General features: G+C 41.1%; 1 protein-coding gene across 10 annotated transcripts in view; it reads left to right on the forward strand.

The window, feature by feature from the left end:
• The window catches only part of FGGY (FGGY carbohydrate kinase domain containing), a 322392-nt gene that overhangs the window by 62493 nt on the left and 239893 nt on the right, over positions 1–20006 (forward strand). For 2 of the 10 annotated variants that reach the window (XM_054834554.1, XM_054834551.1), the window contains exons 5-6: positions 11891–11951; positions 14224–14274. The exons of 7 other annotated variants lie outside the window; for them this stretch is intronic. The gene's annotated coding sequence lies outside the window, so the exon portion shown is untranslated. The remainder of the gene's footprint in view (positions 1–11890; positions 11952–14223; positions 14275–20006) is intronic. One more of the 10 variants, XM_054834550.1, reaches the window with a different exon arrangement.

The following is a 20006-nucleotide window of genomic DNA, read 5'->3' on the forward strand; positions in this document are numbered from 1 at the left end:
GGCATAAGGAATGTTTTTTGACAGAGGGTTTTCCTTTTTTGTTGTTGTTTTTTGTTTTCCTTCTCTGTACTTTATTTTTCTCTTTGGTCTTAGTCATTAGTAACATAGAGATGGTGGAAGCAACTAAAAAAATAAAAGCGCTGTTTGGCTGGGAGAAGAGGAGATTAGGTCTGTTGGTGTAGATCGGTTGTAATGTCACCAAGGGTCAAGTGGGTTCCCTGCCTGTTTTATAGGTTGCCTGTTCTGCCCTGAGTCAGACAAGTCTTCTCAGGCCTTGGGAAAACAACACATAGGTGGTGGGTTTCAGCCAAAAGTCCAGTGAAGGAGCTTAAATAGAGACTGATCTGAAAGGCAGGCTGAGAGCAAGATGTAAGTTCCCCAAGGACATGGGATTTATTTGGATTCTCTCTCTCTGAGTAGTCGAGGGCTTTTCCCCCAAGACTCAAAGTATCTGTGGAGCCTCTTCCCTCCTGAGCTGAAGCACAACTAATGTTTTCTTGTGTTTGATAGTTTTGATTATTCTGCTGATGTTGATAATTTACTTAAGTCTCTCAAAGCATCTGTAATTTAATCAAACTGGCAATGATAGTCACTTGCCTGGAAAACAGCAAGACCGTCCAACCTGTGGTGGTGGTTACACAGCTGGCCATTGAGACCACATGCAGTTGCTGGGAGCAAAGCAGGTTGTCTTGGGAATCACTGTCTCTAGCAGCTCATGCATCAGTCGATGTCCATGTTGTGTCACCTCTCACAAAACAGGTGGTGGATCGGGCCTTGAATTACCCCAGGTACTGGGATAGTTTCGTCACTGGGAAGGGGGTGTTCTTACTCTTTGATGTTGGTGATGTGATGGCATGGAGATAACTACAAGAGCCTCCTTGCTGTGAGCAAGCGTTGGATTGTTTATTTGGCATAAAGAATGAAGTCACCTGCCTGATGAGAGATTTAAATGTTAGGGAAATGTCAAAACTGCCCACAACTATTTGATCTGCCAAATCTCAGGGAAGTTATCATTTCCACCCTGCTGGGGGAAGCTGGTTTTGTTATGTTTTAGCAGGGTGGCTGTACCGTATTGTCTGTCTGACTGTGCACTGAACCAATTTGTTAGCTTCTGCTTGCCTTATCTCGCCCCATCCTGACAGATGTGAAGGAGCACAGGTGGATCATAGATTTTTTTCCCCCAGTATTGATGATAAGGTACAAGTACCAGGTCTGGTTAGAGATATTTCATGCCTGACTGTTGCATCATGCTTAGTGACCTTCAAACTCTTGCTCGTGTGGAGACTGTGGGGACCTTTTGATTTACAGCACTGCTATTTAAGTGGTTGTACACCTTGGCAAGGGCCAAATTTCAAGTCTGTGGGTGATGAGTGAAGAGACACATTTTGCACTCCTGTCACACTGCTGAGAGATTTATTTATTTTTGAAAGTTACAGATTTCATTTGAAGTAAAAAAAGACTTTTTTGCCTAAAGAAGAAAATGCCTTGATGAAACGTTTCTGTGCCTCTTCTCACTCCATAGGGGTTGATTCCTCAAGGAATCTCGGTCCCAGCTTTTCCGCCAACTTCTAATTGTTCTGGGCCTTTCTCTCCATGTTAGTCATTTCTGGCTCTTGCTTGGGTTTCTTCCAGTACCTTTCTCTTCATCTCCACTTGAAAAAAAAATATCTTTCCTTTGCATCTTGACTCTTTTTCCTTGGCAGGATACAAAAGGGAGGCACTGCTTGTGGAAAAGTAACCGCTTTCAGATCTGTGAACACAAAGTAAGGCTGAGAGAATCAGATGCTCTCCAGACCTGGAGATGCTGCGCCTGATGTAGGGATGGAGACATAGTAGATGTTTGGGGGATTCCTGCGTTGCTTCTGGGCTGGAGGAGCAGAAGTGAAAGACAAGACAGCTGTGGGGGAGAGCAGAATTCATTCCCCGTCTCTCTGTCTACACTCTCTGGCCTTCTCGGACGACGAGCAAGCAGGTGCCTGTCAGCTGAATTGCAGTGGATATTGCACAAGAAACTGTAGGCTGGTGGAAAGACTCCAGGGAGCCAGCTTCAGCCTACGGACAGCAGGTTTGACTCCCTTAGTCTAGACACTCTCACAGGGATTACATCAACAATAATTTGTCAGTCTCTATTTATTTTCCAGTGGCATGGTTAGTATTTACTAGTGCTGAGATTCTCCTTATACTCTTCCATAGTCTATCATACAAGATTGCCTTCTAGCAAAGCAACCACCTAGGCCACAATTTACATGGTTTTTTTTTTAAACAATATAAGCGATACTAATGCTTAGGAGAACAAAAGGCATAGAATGTACCTAAACATCCACATCCCGTTGAGAGGCAGGATAGATCATCCTTTATGTGCTTTGAGAATCTCCAATTCCAGTTGATGGTCCAAGAGCATCAGATATTTTAATGGGAATTGTACATATTCAAATACGTACATCACGTTTGGGAATAAGGTATGAGCATACATTGCTGTCACATTAGCAAAAAATTCCTTCAGTCTCCAAACCACTGATGAAACGAGTGTCCCAGTTCCAGTTTTTTACACAATAGACCTACCACTTTCAGGGACAGTAACTTGAGCAAAATTATGCACAGTCCCTGGGGAATGTAAACGCAGCCCAACTTTAAACATTAATTTAGGTGCCTAACATAAGAGGGTACTGTCTCTGGGTTGTCTGTGTAGTTAATGAAGAGTTCACTCTGAGCTGCCTTTTGCAGAAGCTTTCCAAGTAAACTTCTGCTCTGATTCACCCTCTGGAAGAGTTTTCCTCTTCCTATGGACTGCAGAGGAGGTTTGAATTAGGTAGAAGAAAATTTTAAAATAAAGTTGCGTGAAAAACCGCCTTTAAACTTCCTCCCTTCTTCTTGCAACTTGGATTAGAAGTTCAAGTGCTGACAACATTTATGCCCTGACTTCTGGACTCCATTCCCTCCAATGACGATACGTCAGGTCTCCATAATACAGAGAGGAGGTGCTCGAACAATTGCATATATTAAAGATCTGATATGAAATAACCTAAGTCTACAAAATACAGACTCCTTAGAATGTGTTTAATGCAATCTTGGCTTATAATACGCAGCAGGATAATACAAGTTTTGCAAGACTTACCTTTAATGTTTTGGATCCCCCGCCAAAGTACTGAAAGGGCATTAAACTGTGCAACTCATTGGTTGGTGGGGAGAGGGGAAAATCTTGGAAAAATAAATCTTTAACTCAAAACAAAAATCAAGGCACTCTCTCAGCTCAGAGAATCGATGTTGTTTTATTATTAAACCACTGTGCTGTTGTTCCCATGGAAACAAAGAAACAAATATTTGGAGCTGTGTAACACCTTCCACCAAAATTCCAGTTAAGAATGTTTTGGAAAGTGTTTCTGTCAATGAGAGCCCTCCTGTTCTGTGAATGACTGCTTTGTGCAGCCTTCCTGGACTCCTGCGCAGGCGACAAGGTGAAACTCCGCACTCAACCTCATGAACATTACTTGTCTTTACAATTCTTTAAAAGGAATTAATTGCATCAAGAGGTCTTTGCCCAGTACAAATGATAAGTTTGCAGCAGTGACCCAAATGAAATGTGTGACAGCGGCAGCATTTGGTCATTTGCTATTGGTTTGGGTGGGTTTTTTTAATCCATAATTTTCAACAGATCAATCCTAGCGACATGCTGAGTGATTTCACCTTGAACCCAGCATGATATGTTCATAAATGGAAGGAAAAAAAAACATGAAATACAACTGACATTTTGGCTAAAAATCATATTTACTTTACTAAGATAATATGATCCGTCTACTCATTACCAGTGGGAAGAGATCGTTCCATGCTGCCAGATATCTTTTACCCGAGGCACCCCATCTGTTTGTATTTGCAGGTTGGGGTGAGAGGAGGAAATCTGATCAAACTTAGCAGGTGCTCCTTCTTTTTTTTTTTTTCTTAAATTAAAATGCTGCTATTGTCTTCTCTTTGTTTGCACGCTTGCTTTCACCTGCAGGTCAACATCACGTTTTAACTATTTTAACCAGAAAGTTTTCTTGTTACCTTGTTTTCCAAACAAGGAGCTTAGTCCAAAGGAGGAGTAGTAAAATACATTGACTCTGGTTTTCTGTGTTGGATTTTTTATGTGAATATAAGGTCAAAACTGTAATTAAATATCTCACCACTGGGAAAAGTATCATACTTCTCATTTCCAGCATGGAAAATAGTCAGCGATGTCTCATTAAGTGCAAGCCCATTTTGCAACCTTTCCCTTGCTGGAAGCACTAATCACCTTTTTCTTGTCTACCCGCATACCTGTTTTCACACAGTTCATGGAAGTTTAATATCTTAGAAATCTCTTCTGCTCTGTTAAATGTCTTTGAAATCTGCTTGTTGGTTTGAAAGTTATTAAGGATGGGAGGGGGAAAAGACATTTACATACTGTTTTTGCATATTAGGCTAAAATGTAAATTTCTGATGTGTGAGAAGACATCACGATGATTTCAGCTACAAAATTGTGCTCCCTTTCTGAACTAGAGTTCATGATGCTGCATTTACTCTGTGTAATACCACTTGTACAAGGATGCTGAAGCCCTCCAAATGTGAAGTAAAACAAATATGGTCATCTAAAACTTTCTAAATTTTAATGGATTTATTCTCATCTTTCTCTCCCTAATGAATGTTGACATTATAGTCCAAAACCTGCTCAAAGTTGGAAGGTTTAAATTGTAACCAGCTCTAAAAATCATCCTTTTCAAATTACAGGCAGGCTAAAATCCACCAGCATGGGAAAACCTTCCTTTGCTGTAGAGTGCATGAACTGTTCAGATGCCTTTGATGGACCACACACTATAATACCTTTCAGTATTATCAAATAATAACTCGGAAACCCTTGGCCATATGCTATTTGAACTAAAATCAGAGGGCATATTTGGCTTGTGGTTTGTGGTCCCTGGAATATATTGTGACGGGTGGAATATACTGAAATGAGGGGCTAGGAAGTAGTGCTTTTTATTTGTAAAATCCTGCTTAAGATAATTAGTGTAAAGCAGAAGGAATTCTTTTGCCTAGCCTAGTGGTTATCTGTGTATCATGGCCTTGCATGTCTCCCGTCTCAAAGGAGTATGTAATTCAAGAAGCGTCCCTATGAAAGGGAGAAGTAGCTTTTGTTCTCAAAATGCAGCGTTGTCATGATTGAGGCCACATGTTCCCTTATGGCCCCTAATCAGTTTGAGGCTGATTCCTATTTAGTTCCTTTCAACCACTGTTATTCCAGCTTTATGCTATTGTAAATTTGCTCGTTCTCATCAAGTTATACTGGCATGATTCTCTGGTGTGTCAGGCTCTAGGTATATAGATACTGATATTCTTTCTAATGTACCTTTGCTGCCTTACGCTGGGTAATATTTTTCTACATAATGATTCACAGTAACTGCGCCTCAGGCAGCAGCTTGAGCTAGAAGGTTATGCAGCAAAGCTGCAATACTTTAAAATATCAATTTTGGTTTTAAAGAGATGCATGAAAAGGGAGGGATGTTCTTGGGCTGAGGATAGTCTACACAATTTGAATGTGTTGCAATGTGGTGAAAGATAACCCATCATCTTGCAGAGAGACATTGTGAAAACTCCCGTCTTCTAAGTGAAGATCCTGCTGCAATTGTAGTTATTGGTTAGGAACGTTTGAGGAGGCACAATCAATTGATCAAGGTGGCTGTGCATTAATATTTTGTAATTTTAAGTTATTTTTCAGAACTGTAATTTTGCTAGAAAATGCAGTCGTTACTGCTCCCAGTTAGCTTCATCTTTAATTTGTCTGATAATTGTTAATATTTTCTTTGTTGTGAATGTGTCGCTGTTTTATCAAAGACTAGTAATTAGATTTATAGAATTAAAAAATAGCCTAATAAAGGCAATTCTTACCCAGCCTGTAGGAAAGCTGAGTTCTAGTCCCTTTTCTCCAGAGGAACTTGAACCTCTATCTCCAGCTTCCAGGAATGTTCTTAATCACTACATTTTAGGATTGGGGTTTCATTTTGAAGAGAGTACATTATGTTTTCTGGATCACTCACTGGAATTGGTCTCTTGCCCTCGAGATGCGTGTCAAGTCCAGAGGGCTGCTGATTTATAGGTCCTTCTCATTCTCAGTGTCTGGCTTGATGCTTTTTGAGGTTCTTCAAAGAAGGGAGGAGTACCCGTAGAAGGGGCCTGTTGGGGCTATAGCCCAGAATATGCTGTACTGCCCAGCTGGGAAACTGGTCCAGATGTACTTTCTGGGTACTTTGATTAAGGGGCAAGGAGCCAACGTGTCAGTTGTTTGCTCCACAGAATTTAAAAGATGGGTTTGTCTGCCAAGCAGTTTTTCCCCAAGTCTTCATAGTACTAACATGAACTAAAATAATGCACGCTGCAATTGCTGTTATTAAACCCAGCATGACTGTATTTCAGCCAATGCATTTGTGTTTAAACCAACGAACTAATGATCAAATCCACAACTTCTAATTGCAACCAGTACATGGTGTTGTAAACATGGTGCAGATGGCCTTGCTACCCTGTTAGCTTCCAATTAAAAAAAAATAAAATAAAATTTACTGGTCACTTAACCCTGTATGTGTAAGTCTCAGCCTGACACCATTAATATGTATTTGTTGACTGGAGGAAGGCACTAGAGTTTCCCCTCTTGCACTTTTACTCTGCCTTCTGTTAATGTTTGTGATTATTTTGAATCTGACATTGGCTGCAGAATTTGCAGAACTTAAACATGTAATTTTTAGGAAAAAAAGAGAGTTGCTATGGAGTAGTAAAAATAATTATTCCTCTTCTAGCCTAAGTTACTCACTTAGCAACAGTCCCAAAGTAGATCTGCTGAGCCTGAATTGATGCTTCTGTGTAGTAGTTTGCATGTTAAAAATATGAGAATACCTTTATTCTTTTATGAATGCTAATAGTATCTTCATGACTTGATTTTGTTGGAGACAGAATTTGTCTCAGCTAAGACATACCTTTCCTTGACTGATCCAACTGAGTAATTAAGTACATGCCTAACTACAGTAACCTGAGTACATGACTAACTAGAGTATGATTCCTCTTGTACTTAAGAAATCGTGAATATTTGGGTGGGTTGGGACTGTTATGAGCAAGTTCATGCTTTAACGTGGTTTTTGTAGGGATGATCAACTAGATACTTTTTTGTGTATATTTTTGACAAATCAAAGATACTTTTGACAAGCTCTGTAAATAGAGGAAGGGAAGACTTTTCAGGAGCAAGTGAGCCCTTTTCTGTCCAGTCCTAGGTGTTCAGATGCGCCTGCAGTTTTTACATTTTTCCGTGATGAAGTGGTTTTGCTCAGTGCATATTACTGTGACTTGAGCCAAGTCTATTTAGGGTTGATCAGTGATTTAGTCCAGTTAAGAATTAAGCTTTTTCTTCTGAAATAATAGTGGTTTAAACTCTGTGACCAGTCTGCAATGAGCTTTGGGAAACAACATATTTTTTGGCTGGACAAGTACCCACCTATGGTACATCTTATTCCAAATATAATCCAGTGGCTTTTTTTTTTCCCCAAAGCGGATTTGGGAAAAGAATAAGTAAGCAGCAGCACATGGGAGGAGAAGCGATGTTCAAAGGGAGCTCTGGGATCTCTGCAGCTCTGAAAAGCAGGCCACCTACATGGGGTCAAAACCACTGTAGGAGTGCAAGGAAGATGATACATTATAAGCTGTAATTATTGTAGTGAAATATCTCCCCATAAAATGTAAAGTGCTTTGAGACCTTGAAAGTCTAATTTAGTTCTTTGTTTATGCAGCACCTGAAACACCAGAGCCCTGATCTCTGAGTGGGACTTCTGGGTGCTGCTGCGATACAAAAAATGAAAAATACTGAGAAAAATGCTACTGGGACAAAACATGAGATTCTCTGTATTAACGGCATTGCAAGACACAGGAATCTAAGAATGTGTTTGACAGTCTGTCATTGTAACCACTGAAACCTTAAAGGTCCAATTAAAACCTCATAAAGAGTAATTCAGTGATGTTTGCATATGTAAAATAAAATGCTTTCATAGCTCAGCTTTATGAGCATGTATGGACTCTGAGAATTCCAAAAACATTCATGTATTTTTATGAATGTCATGAACTCAAAATTATTTAGCAAATTTTGCCACTTTTTTTTTTTCTCTGCAGGCTTTCACCATTGCTTACAGCCCAAACCACAAATAAAGCATTAAAATTATTGATGTGACCTAAGCAGGAGGGCTATTGCCAAAAATAGCAGTATTCACTCAGGCTCATTCTATGTAGCTCTGGAAAAATTATTCCCATGCTACGGCAAAGATCACATTTTTTCCTTTCTTCACTAATAGCAAAAATATTACCTTTCAAGTGGTCTGTTATTCCTGCAGCTGAGGGATAAGCAGGTTGGATGAAGTTTAAGGTAGCTAAATGAGCATGGCTTGCCAATCCAGCCTCCTGCTAATACAGTCAATGATTTATGATGCTTTTCTCTCCTGGTGCCTTCCCACCCCCTATTTTTGCCTTCAAGATGATGGCAAAATGAGGCAAACGGGCAAATGAAACCCTGTATTCAACCTAACAGCTCCAGGAGCATTGCTCTTTGTTCTTTCCACTTTAATGAAGTGCATGGGAACAGCTGGAGTACACGGTTGGGCTCTCGGGGAGTATGTTCAGAATGGATGCTCACAGTCCTGCCTTGCTGTGACCAAAAAGACAGTTTTACACCAGCAAAAACATGGGCACTCTGAAGTTTGAAAAGAGTAGAGGTATGCACATGTGTGAGACTTGTCTTGCGTAGTGTGTCTACATCCTCTCAGAGAGATTCAGTCTGCATGGCAGTGATGGAAAGACACTTTATTCTTGGATAAGAATCCCACATGTGTTGCTCTCTTAAAGCTGGGATCCCCAATTTGGGTGACTTCCTCCCCCATATCAGCAGCAGCACACAGGAGTCCTGCTGCTGGTTGGTCCCTGAACGTACAGAGGACTCTGCATCATATGCTGAATAGATTAAGTTCAAACTAGTTACATATGCAACATAGACCCTTTTGTCCTTGCTATGCCTAGGGCTTGCCAGATGTTTCAAGGTGGCTTCGCACAGGAGCTTATAGGTCCTAACTTCCAAGAGGTTCCCCAATGTATACATTGATGTGTCACACAGATTAATGTTGTGGCCTTGCTAGTGGAGCTCTGGGGGAGAGGTGTAGGAGCAGCCAGCCTTGGTGTGTGAAGCCCATCTCCCACACCATATCTGACCTGCTTTTCTGACTGTGTCTTTCAAGAGAGCACAGCATCCTTGCTGACTGGACCCTTACTAGTTTGTGACACTCTCATCAGGTGTCTGCATGGGAGGAGCTCAGCTAGCACTTGGCATACATAAGTCTTTCAAGCCTCCAGAAGTGAAGTAGCTGTTTTATGGGGTTCAAACTGCTGCCCTGGGAGTTGTAGCAAATTGTACATGGTCCCAGGCTGAGTCAGTACCAGTGGTAGAAAGAGCCCACCAGTGCTGTTGTAGGGGGAGACAGGAGACTTTGGAAGGCAGGTGGAATTTATAGAGAAATATAAGTGATCCAATAAAGTGCTGAGAAAGATGTGTAAAGGAAAATTTTCTAAAAAGAACCCCATAATCCTGAGGTGTGTTACATTGTTGAGGGGAATGAGAGGCAAAGAATTGATCTTGTCTATTCCGCTAAGTTTGTTTGATAGGTATGACTTCTAATGACTGAGAAAATGCACTTGTAGACTTTCTTCAGTCAGTGAGAGTTAGCTTTTGTGCTAAGCAGTGCTGCTTTCTACACTGAGATTAACCACAGCACAAAGACTCAGATGATTTGTTAGCTGATACTCCAAGTGATTTAGAAAACAATTTGGGTAGCAAGTGTCGGAGCTGAGTTCTCTTACCACCAATGCCCAGGTTTGTCTTTTGGCAGATCTGTAACTACCTCACTGTCTGTAGTAAGATAAGTACAACTATTTCTTCTTTTCTCCGGATTACTTGAAAGGCTAAGTTTATTTGTGTGAGAATATAGGTTTTTGAGATCTTAGAATAGTATCAGTACAAGGAGTCATCATTGCCAGTTTTAAAATCCATCCTTGAGTCCATGATTCAGGCATAAGATGATCATGAGCAAAAATGAGAAAGAAACCTGATATCCCTGTAAAGCTCAACCACAAAGAGCTCATCCTGTTGATGAGGTATTGTCAGAGGTGAGGTAGCAGAGAAAATGGACACGTGCTGTCTGGTGTTTTAGCCGGGACCCTGGAGCCCATACTGCCCCAAATGAAGCCAGCTAGGTTTTTGTGTCTGACTTCAGAAAATCCTGTGTTACGCTCAAGCCGTGGACAAATATACAATGACTAAGAACTTTGCAAGCATCACACATCAGGTTATACATAGTGAGATCGAGGTAATTTCTGCACTTGCTGTGTGTGAAAGGTTTTGTCTTGGAGCATAGTAGCAGCAGTCCACAGGGAGGGCAGGTAAAGTGTCAGGGCTCTGATGGCTGCCCTGTGAGAGCAAAAGAAAACAATGCAGATTTGGGGCTGGGGCGAGAAAGGCTTATTAAGCTGAGACATCAGTAGCAGGAAAGGTAGGACCTACAGAAAAAGTAGGATTCTGGAAGAGATGTGTGTGTCCAAGCCCCATTGCTAAATAACATGGAAAGACAGACATGCACATCATTGTTGTGGGAGTTTTTCTCATTAGATCAAAAGGACAACATCACAGCAATCTGTTGCTTCTGTAGAAAACAGCATCCAAGGGGAGGAGGAGGAGACACATGTGGGCAGCGAGAAAGCTCTTGAAAAACAACTAAGGAGACAGCATGGAAGAAACAGCTTATGGGGTGGGGTCGAAGCAGTCCCAGTGCACTCAGAGAGGAATGAGAAGGCAGATGAGTGGGTGAAGACAGACACCCTACTGAATGCTGATTGTGGCACAGCCTCCATCTGTCCTTCCTTGGTGCACCCACTCCTAGTGCTAGGAATAAGCTGTGATACCATGGAATCAGATTGCTGTTTGTAATGGTAAAACTGCTGCTGAGAAACACAATCTTTGTTTCCTAGTGAATGATAAAGAAACAATAATAAATGGCATTTACAGGCCCAGTTGTTTATCCCTCTTTGCAGCTGTACTCTTTTTCTCTACAAACTGTTTTGCCTGTGCCCTCACAGCCTGGAGACCCCTTACGCTGCCTGCATGGGTGACTTACCTTTCTTAAGCTCTAGTAATTCATGGCTATGAGACCAAGGCACTTAGACACCAAACCACCTCCACATTAAATAATCACCACAGGAATTGATGCTGATACAAAGTTACATCCAAGAATTCAGTAACTTTCACTGTTGAGAACCCAGTAGAGTTTCAGCAATTAACACCTTCCTGTTGCAGAGATTCTCCTTGGGGACTATGTAGTAAACTAAGTCTAGAGTCGGTTAAATTGTGTATTCCTGCTTAGGCATTAATCTGAAAATGTAAATTACCTTCAGAAAGTAGAATATCTTCAATCTCATTTAATTCTTGATGCATCTATCAAAAAGACTTTGTCTTTGTAACCTTACATATCTTCCCATCAAGAAACTTGTCAGGAATATCAGATGAAAAAGAGGGTTTTTTTCCCTTCCTTATTCTTCTTTCAGAGAATTAGTAGGGAGAGGACAGAACCATTCAGAATCAGCCATACTATGCTGCCTTAGCTACAGGACAAATACTCAAATGTCTGCAATACTGACATAGTATGAAAAGCAGACAGAAAAGCCAGACCAACTTCCAGACTGCAGGTTTGCTGTTAGATTAGTTCTCTCTTGACCTATGTACTCAGCACTTTCCTTATGACTGCCTGGATACTGAGGATGGCTTGACAGCTCCAGATGTCTGAATTTTGTGCTGCTGGTTCTCTTTCAGAGAACAGTCCTGCTTAAAAACCTCAGGAGCGGTTGCACAAAGGCACAAGGGAATGTCAGAAGTAAGTAAAGAAATGTATTTTTATTTCGGCACTGAATTTCCTTTGGAAGTATTAGCCATCGCCCTTGCTATGAAATGACTGACTGCTCTACATGAGGGTGTTACCATGTTCTGAACCAGACTTTAATGTGGTCCACGTTAGAGCCAGGAGAGATCACCAGCAAAGGTGGGCTGTGTGTTCTCCCTGAGGTATGTGAGTATGTGAGCCTCTGGGTTTGTTTTAGGCATGTTTAAGGTGAGAAAAAAGAAATCCAGAGAAAAAAAGTAGCTAAATCTTTATGCGTGTTTTGTTTTCGGAGGGAACACCTGTCTGGGCTAATACTTCATTGCCTGCATTCATGAGAAGTAGGAAAGCAGCTCCATTTACTTCAACTTCATTAGTGGCAGACCAGCTTCTCAAATGAGCACAAATTTTCTTTTTTTGCCAGTTCCAAACAGATAAAATTACTGCTTGGTAAATTCCACATAACCTTTAAGGCTTTCAATCACAGCTGTAAATGCTACTGTGCCCCCAGCTCCTGCTTTTACCAAATTGTATTATAAGCACCTTAATTATAGTGTAAGCTGTCTGATGGGCCATGGAAAAGGTCGTCTTCCAAAGAACATATGATAACAAGGGTGGAGTGATACTGGTCGTTTTTCATCTGTGGAGAAAGAAAGGGCTTTGCAGAGAAGAAGATTAATAGTAAACAATGTTAATCTAAATATATCTCAGACATAAAATATCACATTCCTTCAGGCTTGCCTTCTCAGGGGGTACTGGCATTAACTGTTTTCCTGTGGGGATAGCTACACAAAGACATGCTCCTCCTCTTTGGAGCAGAGCTAAAACTGAGGCATGTTTTTGTTGTTATTTTACTGTTGAAGCTGCAGCAATGCAATGAGCTCTCTCACTTGTGCTGCTTGTAGCAGTTAAGTTCAGGGATTCCAGGTTGAGATCTAGTTCAAGGGCAGAGAAGTGAACAGAAACATTTGCAGTGACTTCACGGTGGTTTGAACAAATTCTCCACGCTGCTGCAAAAGAAAGAATCAGACCTGGGTCTTGCAGATGGATTAGTCCCCCATTATAGCCTGTGTCTGCCTTTTATTTAATTATTTTTTATAGGTCAGTTCAAAATAAGTTGGAGGCAGCTCGCTTTTAAAGTCTCTGCTGTACTCAGTATAGCAAAGCATCTGGCAGGACGATTTCATTTCTGACTCCCACTGTTAATGGCATGGCTTTGGGCCTTTGGGTAGGCAGGCTATCCTTATCACCTTGGCTGGCTTCCAGCTTCAAATAATAATCCATTAACGTCTGCCCTGCTGGCATTCTTGCCAAATACAAGGGATATCTTTTAAATAAACATTGGCAGTTCCCAGTCGGAGGAAAGAGAAAGGGAGTAGAGGAAAAACAATCCTTGACATTTCAGTGACTTTGCAGGGCTAGCTGACACCTGGTACCACCCTTATCTGCGGGTGTTTATGCAGAGCTGCAAAACACAGCTTCTTCTGTTGGCTCTTTTGCTTTCTTTAAATAGAACTGGAAAGACTTGTAATGATAGGAGTAACTTTCTTGGATAGGCACTCTTTTCTTTGCCTTTTTTTTTTTTTCCAGACTGGGGAGACCCCTGTGTTAACATCTGTGCTCCTGTTTTCCTCTGAAGTTGAGCAAGAATAGTGCAGCAGGCTTGCGTGCCTCATACTTTGCCAACAATATTTTTTTCCCACAGTTTTCCTCCCTAGTGGATTAGATACAATGCAGATTTACTTTCGTGGGGGCACTTTCCCACCTGATTTCCTATCTCTTCATCCATCAAACCAAACAGCCACACTGATCTGCCAGCAATCAGAGCAACTGGGGCTCACCCCATTCTCAGCGTTCCTTGGGAAGTGCTTTTTCTGGTTTTTTCAACCATTTCACTTTCTGTAGCTGAACTCTCAACGACAGCTTGAGGTTTATTTTTCCAGCTGTTATATTTTGCTTAATAGCAATAAAATTACTTGTTTGGATATTTCATAGTATCAATAAATGAGCTGTCTAGGTTTTATTTTTGCAGTCCGGTTAAGATCTGGAGTAGGATTCATTCTTCCAGAATGTGATTGGGAGACAGTAAAATATTTATTGTTCAAAGAATAACATAGGGTCAAACCTAGAGTTTGCTACCCAAGTCTGGAACTGGATTTCATTTCTGGTTGTTTTGCCTTGATTCACTGATTGCACTGATGCTACTACCTTAGTGTATATCGGTGCTAGCTAAGGGCACAAACAAACTCTTTTTACTCCATCTTTATAGGAAGTTAATGAGAAGATTGGACAGTAGTTTGAAGGATTTGAAGTCTTGATTGTAAGTATATTTTGGTTCTCAATTCTGTCCTGTTAATGACTTGGGGACTTGGTTCGCAACTACTCCCTTGCCAAAATTTCCTCAAATTTTATATAGCATTTGCAGCATTGTATTTTGCTTGCCACTTTTCATCTGAGTGCTTGAGGCTATTCCTACCTTTCCCTCAGTTTCAACCATACCTGCCCATGACTAAACTTCCTATCATCAGGTTAGCATTATTACTGAATTTTCTGATATGCAGCTAAAAGTTTCCTCTGACCCCATAGTGTGTGGGATGGGGCAGAGGGAGGCACTGTAGCTGCTAAAGGGCACAGGGACAAACTGACAAAGTACAAAATGCATTTTTTGACCAGATCCTCATTTTGGGGCATTAAGCATTTATGTCTCAATACTTCTCTTTCTGAAGCATGGTGACATTTGATTATGTGAATGTGTTTTCAATGAAGATAACTTAATCACCAGCATTGGGAGCTTGTATATCTCCTAATTAAAATGGAACCAATCTGAATCTCCCCAAACGAATCTTTGCTGTATTTTTAGTTCAATGTATCGCTCCACCCCTGGCCAGCCTGTATATGGTAAACCTTCTGCTATTTCCTGCTCAGTTATTTAGTGCTGGAGCCAAGCTAGTTTCAGTTCCTGAAGCAGAACCAAGCAAAGCAAATGTGGTTAGAATGGAGTTAACTGGAAACATTCCCAAAAGATAGCTGATTTACTCCCAAGTGCATACTGATCCACCTACACTGGAAAAGAAACATAATTTGCAAATCATAACCTCTTCACTCTGCGTAGATTCTGTCCGGACACTTACAGCCCTTTGTTAATAGCCTGTACTTAAAAAGAATTATGAGGAAGTCTTCAGTTCTTACGCTGTAGGCTCTTCACAAGCAGACTATAATTGAAAATACTGTTAAGCATCTTTGCAGTGAAAGTTATCCCTTTAGTTGTTGAAATATTGCACCTGAAGTGTAAAAAAGGGGGAAGAGAAGTAGTGTATAATATTGAGAGGCTGCTAAAAATAGGCAAATGCATAAGTAAATGTAGGTCCCTAAACTGGATTAATGTGAAACATATATTGTTCTTCTTTTGTTGTTTTATTAGACTGCACCAGCTGCTGGAAAATGTAATGTCTTGAATTTTGCTAGCCAGAAAGATCCTTAAATGCAAGTGTGCTCAGGTAGGGAGAAGGAGGCAGCTGCAGTTGCTGTGTGGGCTAATAAAACATTTTGGTGGGCATATTTAGCAGGGAGAAGCACTCCACAGTAGCATCCATCTGAGTCTAAATCTGGAGCTGTTAACTGACTTTAGATTAGTCTATGAGGGTCTTCTCCTCCAGTGCAAACAGCACTGGTAGCCCCCCTGAAGTATGAGGGTGAAGGGTAAATAAATGCAAAATTGCTGCCTTCAGTAGAGGCTGTTGATTTGTGCCAGGTGAGGTTTGTATTCTGCTTTCCTGGAAGTAATCCTAAAAAGCGCTTTGTAGAGTGCTCCAGTGGATTTCTGCAAAACTGTCACTAGAACCTGGTTCCTTCAAGTGATAAAGTTTGCAGGGCTGAGAGAATATTTACCATGGTTTGCTAAAGAAATGTCTGAATTTCTCCTCCAGTAACTTTTCAACCTGTTCTTCAAATTAGAAGGGTAGAGGTCTTGAAAATAAAATCCTGTAAGTTTAGCGAAAATAAAAAGTTGAATACAGTGCAGAGGCCCGAGTGTGTTTCCCGCTGTTGTGCCTCCCCCTTTCCCCAGGGGGTGATTGCAGTGGAGGTGAAACACTTGCCAGACACTGGGGAATCCATGTAGGAATTAGTCTGAAGGAACAAAATCAATAGCGAATCTGGCTTCAGTAGCTCTTGTATTCACAGGGTTAATTGTTTAAATAAAGGAATGCAGTAATAGAGACGCTTTGCTTCAGGCCCCTCTCTTTTAGAGACTCTGTAAGTATTTTCTAACCCAGATTTCAAGAACAACAATGTGTAGCTGTGCTGGAACAAGTGCTATTTTTAAGTTTCCTGTGGTTTGAGAAATTGTCAGATTTCTCTGTCTGAAGGATCGAGGGATCCAGAAAACCAGTTCTGAGTTTCTGGTATGAACATTGAATGAATACAAAAACAAATAGATGCTGAAGTTCTGCATTGTAGCAGATGAAAGAAGATTAAAGATCTCAGTTATGCTAATGTCAATCCAGAGCAGCTCCAGCAACTGCAGGCTTTAGTTAAATAAATATTATTTAACCTAGTTCAGGAAAATCCCTCCACTACGACAAAACAAGTTCTTCCACTCTTACGGGTCATGACCGTATACGGAAGCAACCCACGCTGATAACCTGTTGCTCAACTGATACTGAGTAAGAGTCTTCAAAGAGCAAGTCTCTGCACCTGCTGACCTCCGGTCTGTCTAGCAGGCCTGTCCAGGTTGAAATGATGTAAGCTGCCATCCCCTGTGCGTATCTAATTCTAGCCATTAGTTGGTTGTGCACAAGCAATGCCTTTTTTTGGTGCCAGCAGAGGCAGTTCATATGCAGAGCCGTGTATATCCCAGTGAGTGTCCCATTGTACATGGGAAGATGCTGTCTGTCTTCTAGCTGCATCCGTGATGCTCTGGCCTCCCTGCCGCTTTTTGTTATGGAATAGTTTCTGGAGCTCTGCTGGTTCTCGCTGCTATGGCTGTTCCTCTGTGTGTGTGTGTTACTGGGCCTGGTATAACACATGTTAAGACTACACAGTAAAAATACTTTTCTTTTTTGTTATTATAACACCATAGCTGCTATTTATGGGTTTGACATGCTCCCTGTGACACAACCTTTCTTGTTTCACAGCCAGCAGTGCCAATGAACATCTTTCATCTTTGTCTCTCCTGTCCATGTATTCACATGCTCCATAAATATCAATAGTTATGATTAAATATAAAAGAGATGCAGTGCCAGTACTTGTGTATTGGCATAGGGGAAGAAGAGGACAGAGAAGAGGCAAGAGTTTTGTTTTTATGCAAACTGAAACATTACAGTAGCAGAAACGATGGCACTTACAGTAATGTCACAGTCTCCTGAATAATATCATTCCATCATTGCCTGGAAACTTAGCAATTCTGCAGGGATGCATTTCACTTGAGTAATTGTATAGCATCTCAGCAAATGAGTATTACTTTATACATCCAAGAGTTCATGAGGGCTCATGCATGTTTGTTGCCCAGAAGACTTCTTTCCAGCAATACTGCTTGCATAGGCCTTCTCGTGCACATTTGAACCAGCTTACTTTCTAGACCAAGTGTCACCCTGTGCCCTCTGTCTCTGCGACTGGAGGGACTCTGATGAGGTTGTGATGGGAGCCTGTTGCTTACTCTTGTATTGACTAAGTGAAAGCAATGATTGCTCCTTGCAGTTCAACAAGTTACTGGAGGCACACACCAGACTTCGACGCATATTTTGTCTTTGTTTGATATTCTCCTCTCTGTTTCCTCATCTGAATGCACTGCAAGGCACGGACATCTTTCCCACATCCTCTGAGTTTGGCTGACATGTTTTTTAGTACTGTCAGTAGAGGAGCACAGCAGCAGTCTCTTCTGGTTCACAAGAATGTATAACAATCTAGAAGCCTTTCCTGGGTGGCATTAGACCAAAGAAAACAGGAGTATGGTTCTGCCCATCTGGGGACATAAGGCAGCATATATACAATCCTCTTAACAGGATTATATATTTATATGAGAAACATCACATTTTATACCATACAATACAATGATCCTAGAAACTTTAAAAATATGATATGGGAATGGTACACAAATGAGTAGTTGCACGGCTTATAAAATTCTGGCGTGGCTTTACATTGCAAAATGACACATCTGGCATCTAGCTGAGAGAGCTTTTTAATTTTTTTTCCTACCCCAAAGTGCTTTCTCCAGGGAAAAAAATAAAAGTCAAATTCCCTGAAATAACATGCTTTCAGTATTAGCAGTATATGGCTATATGTGCCCTGTGAAAGTGGAGAAAATATCACATACACAATCAGTACATTATGTTATTGACTGAAACAAAACTGGAAAGTTTTAAGAACAACCACTGTATAATGTCAGATTACCACAGCGTCTGGTTTTGGGAACCTCATTCTCTTCTTTGAGAGTTATGCCAACATACAAAAGGGAAAACTAAATGGCAACCACGAAAGATATCATTTTCCTTCTTTTTTTTTTTTTTCTCTCCCTTTCTTTTCCTGTTGGGAGTGTTTCTGTTTGTCTGAATAAAACTTACCCATTCCAGTACCTAACTGCTAGTTCAGATTGCTCGCCAGCCTGGGAAGTTGTTATGCAGGTTGCCCTTAAATAGCTTGTGTTTGACTGCAGAGCACCTGTTAGTTGATTGGGAGACAGTAAAATTCAGGGCAAAGGCTTCCCAAACACAAAGGATCCCTTGTGGAAAAAGACCTTGTTGATCTTGGATGAAGTTATAACCACCACTTGATGACTTTAGTGAGGCATTGTATGGTGTACTAAGTCTGTACATGTGTTTCTGTGTGTGAAAAAACAACACCTGAGCTAAACAGAAGAGAACAGAGCTAAACCGAGTCTCCTCCTAACGGTCTTTCTTCAGGTGTATTTTATGGAGCACTTTTGAAAGAACTTTTTGTGTAAGCCCCTCGGAAACTCTTTTCAAAGCCCCTGCACAGAAGTGCCAGAGCCTGTGGGCCACCTTCCTGCTCAGAGCTTGCATCTTGCAGCTCACGTCTTTCCAGTTCAGACTTTGGTCCATCAGATCAGGTGTTCCAGACCTTGCAAGAGTCATTTGCCTTGGTGGGAGGTGGAGGAGCTTGAAATAAATGAGAATTTTAACAGAAAAGTGTTCTCTCTTTATCCCAGTCCCTGTTCTTTCATCTGTTACTACACACTGCTGCACCCTTAACTTTACTTCGTGCCTCCTGCTTGCTGTGCTCTCCGGAGGCATTTATCCCTTCTCTTAGAGTCAGCTTTGTGTTCTGACTCATTCACTATTGTGTTTGTGGTTAATTTTATGGGGCGAAGCAACTGGGATAACCTTGTGAAGATCAAAACAGAGTACTTTTAAGTGACACATGGTTACAGTATTAATTTTCAAATACATTTAGGAATAATATTGACATTCATTCTTTACAGGAGCATGCTTGTTTTGAAAGACAGACAAGCAAAAACTTCATGATAACATAGTCCATCTATGAACTAACTTGCTCATTTGTTTTAAAAGAGCTACTCTAAACTGCCAGGATTCATGAAGCTGTTCCCCAGAAGACATCAGTCTAATCCAGAGCCCATTAGAGTCTGTGAACATCTTTTTGTTTTGCTGACTTGGTTTCTAGTAAAGAACTGAGCTGTGAAACATGGTGACACCTCTTGGTCATGCTGACTTGTGTCTGCAGGATCTCCTTGCTCCTCAGGACCTCTCTTTTTGTAGTTCAACTGCAGTCTGCTGTAATAACTTTGACTTTCTTAGAAGGAGTTGTTACTGCAAAGCTTATCAAAATTTCCGCTCACTTTCAGAGCTAGACAATTTAGTGAACTGGTGCAATATGAACAGCGTGACCCAAAATGTTTATTGTGAACAAAGCCATACTACTGTGTTTTTGGCAAACAGCTGTATTCTGAATACTTGCAGGATCTTTTCAATAACCACTACATCCTTTCCCAGCAGCTCTCTCAGGAGCTGCACAGGCTGACTGGGGAGGCTGCTTTGTGCAGAAGTGAGATTTGCCACCGGACAGGGGAGCCTGCTC

Source organism: Grus americana, chromosome 8, assembly GCF_028858705.1.
Source record: "Grus americana isolate bGruAme1 chromosome 8, bGruAme1.mat, whole genome shotgun sequence".
Classification (NCBI taxonomy): Eukaryota; Metazoa; Chordata; class Aves; order Gruiformes; family Gruidae; genus Grus; species Grus americana.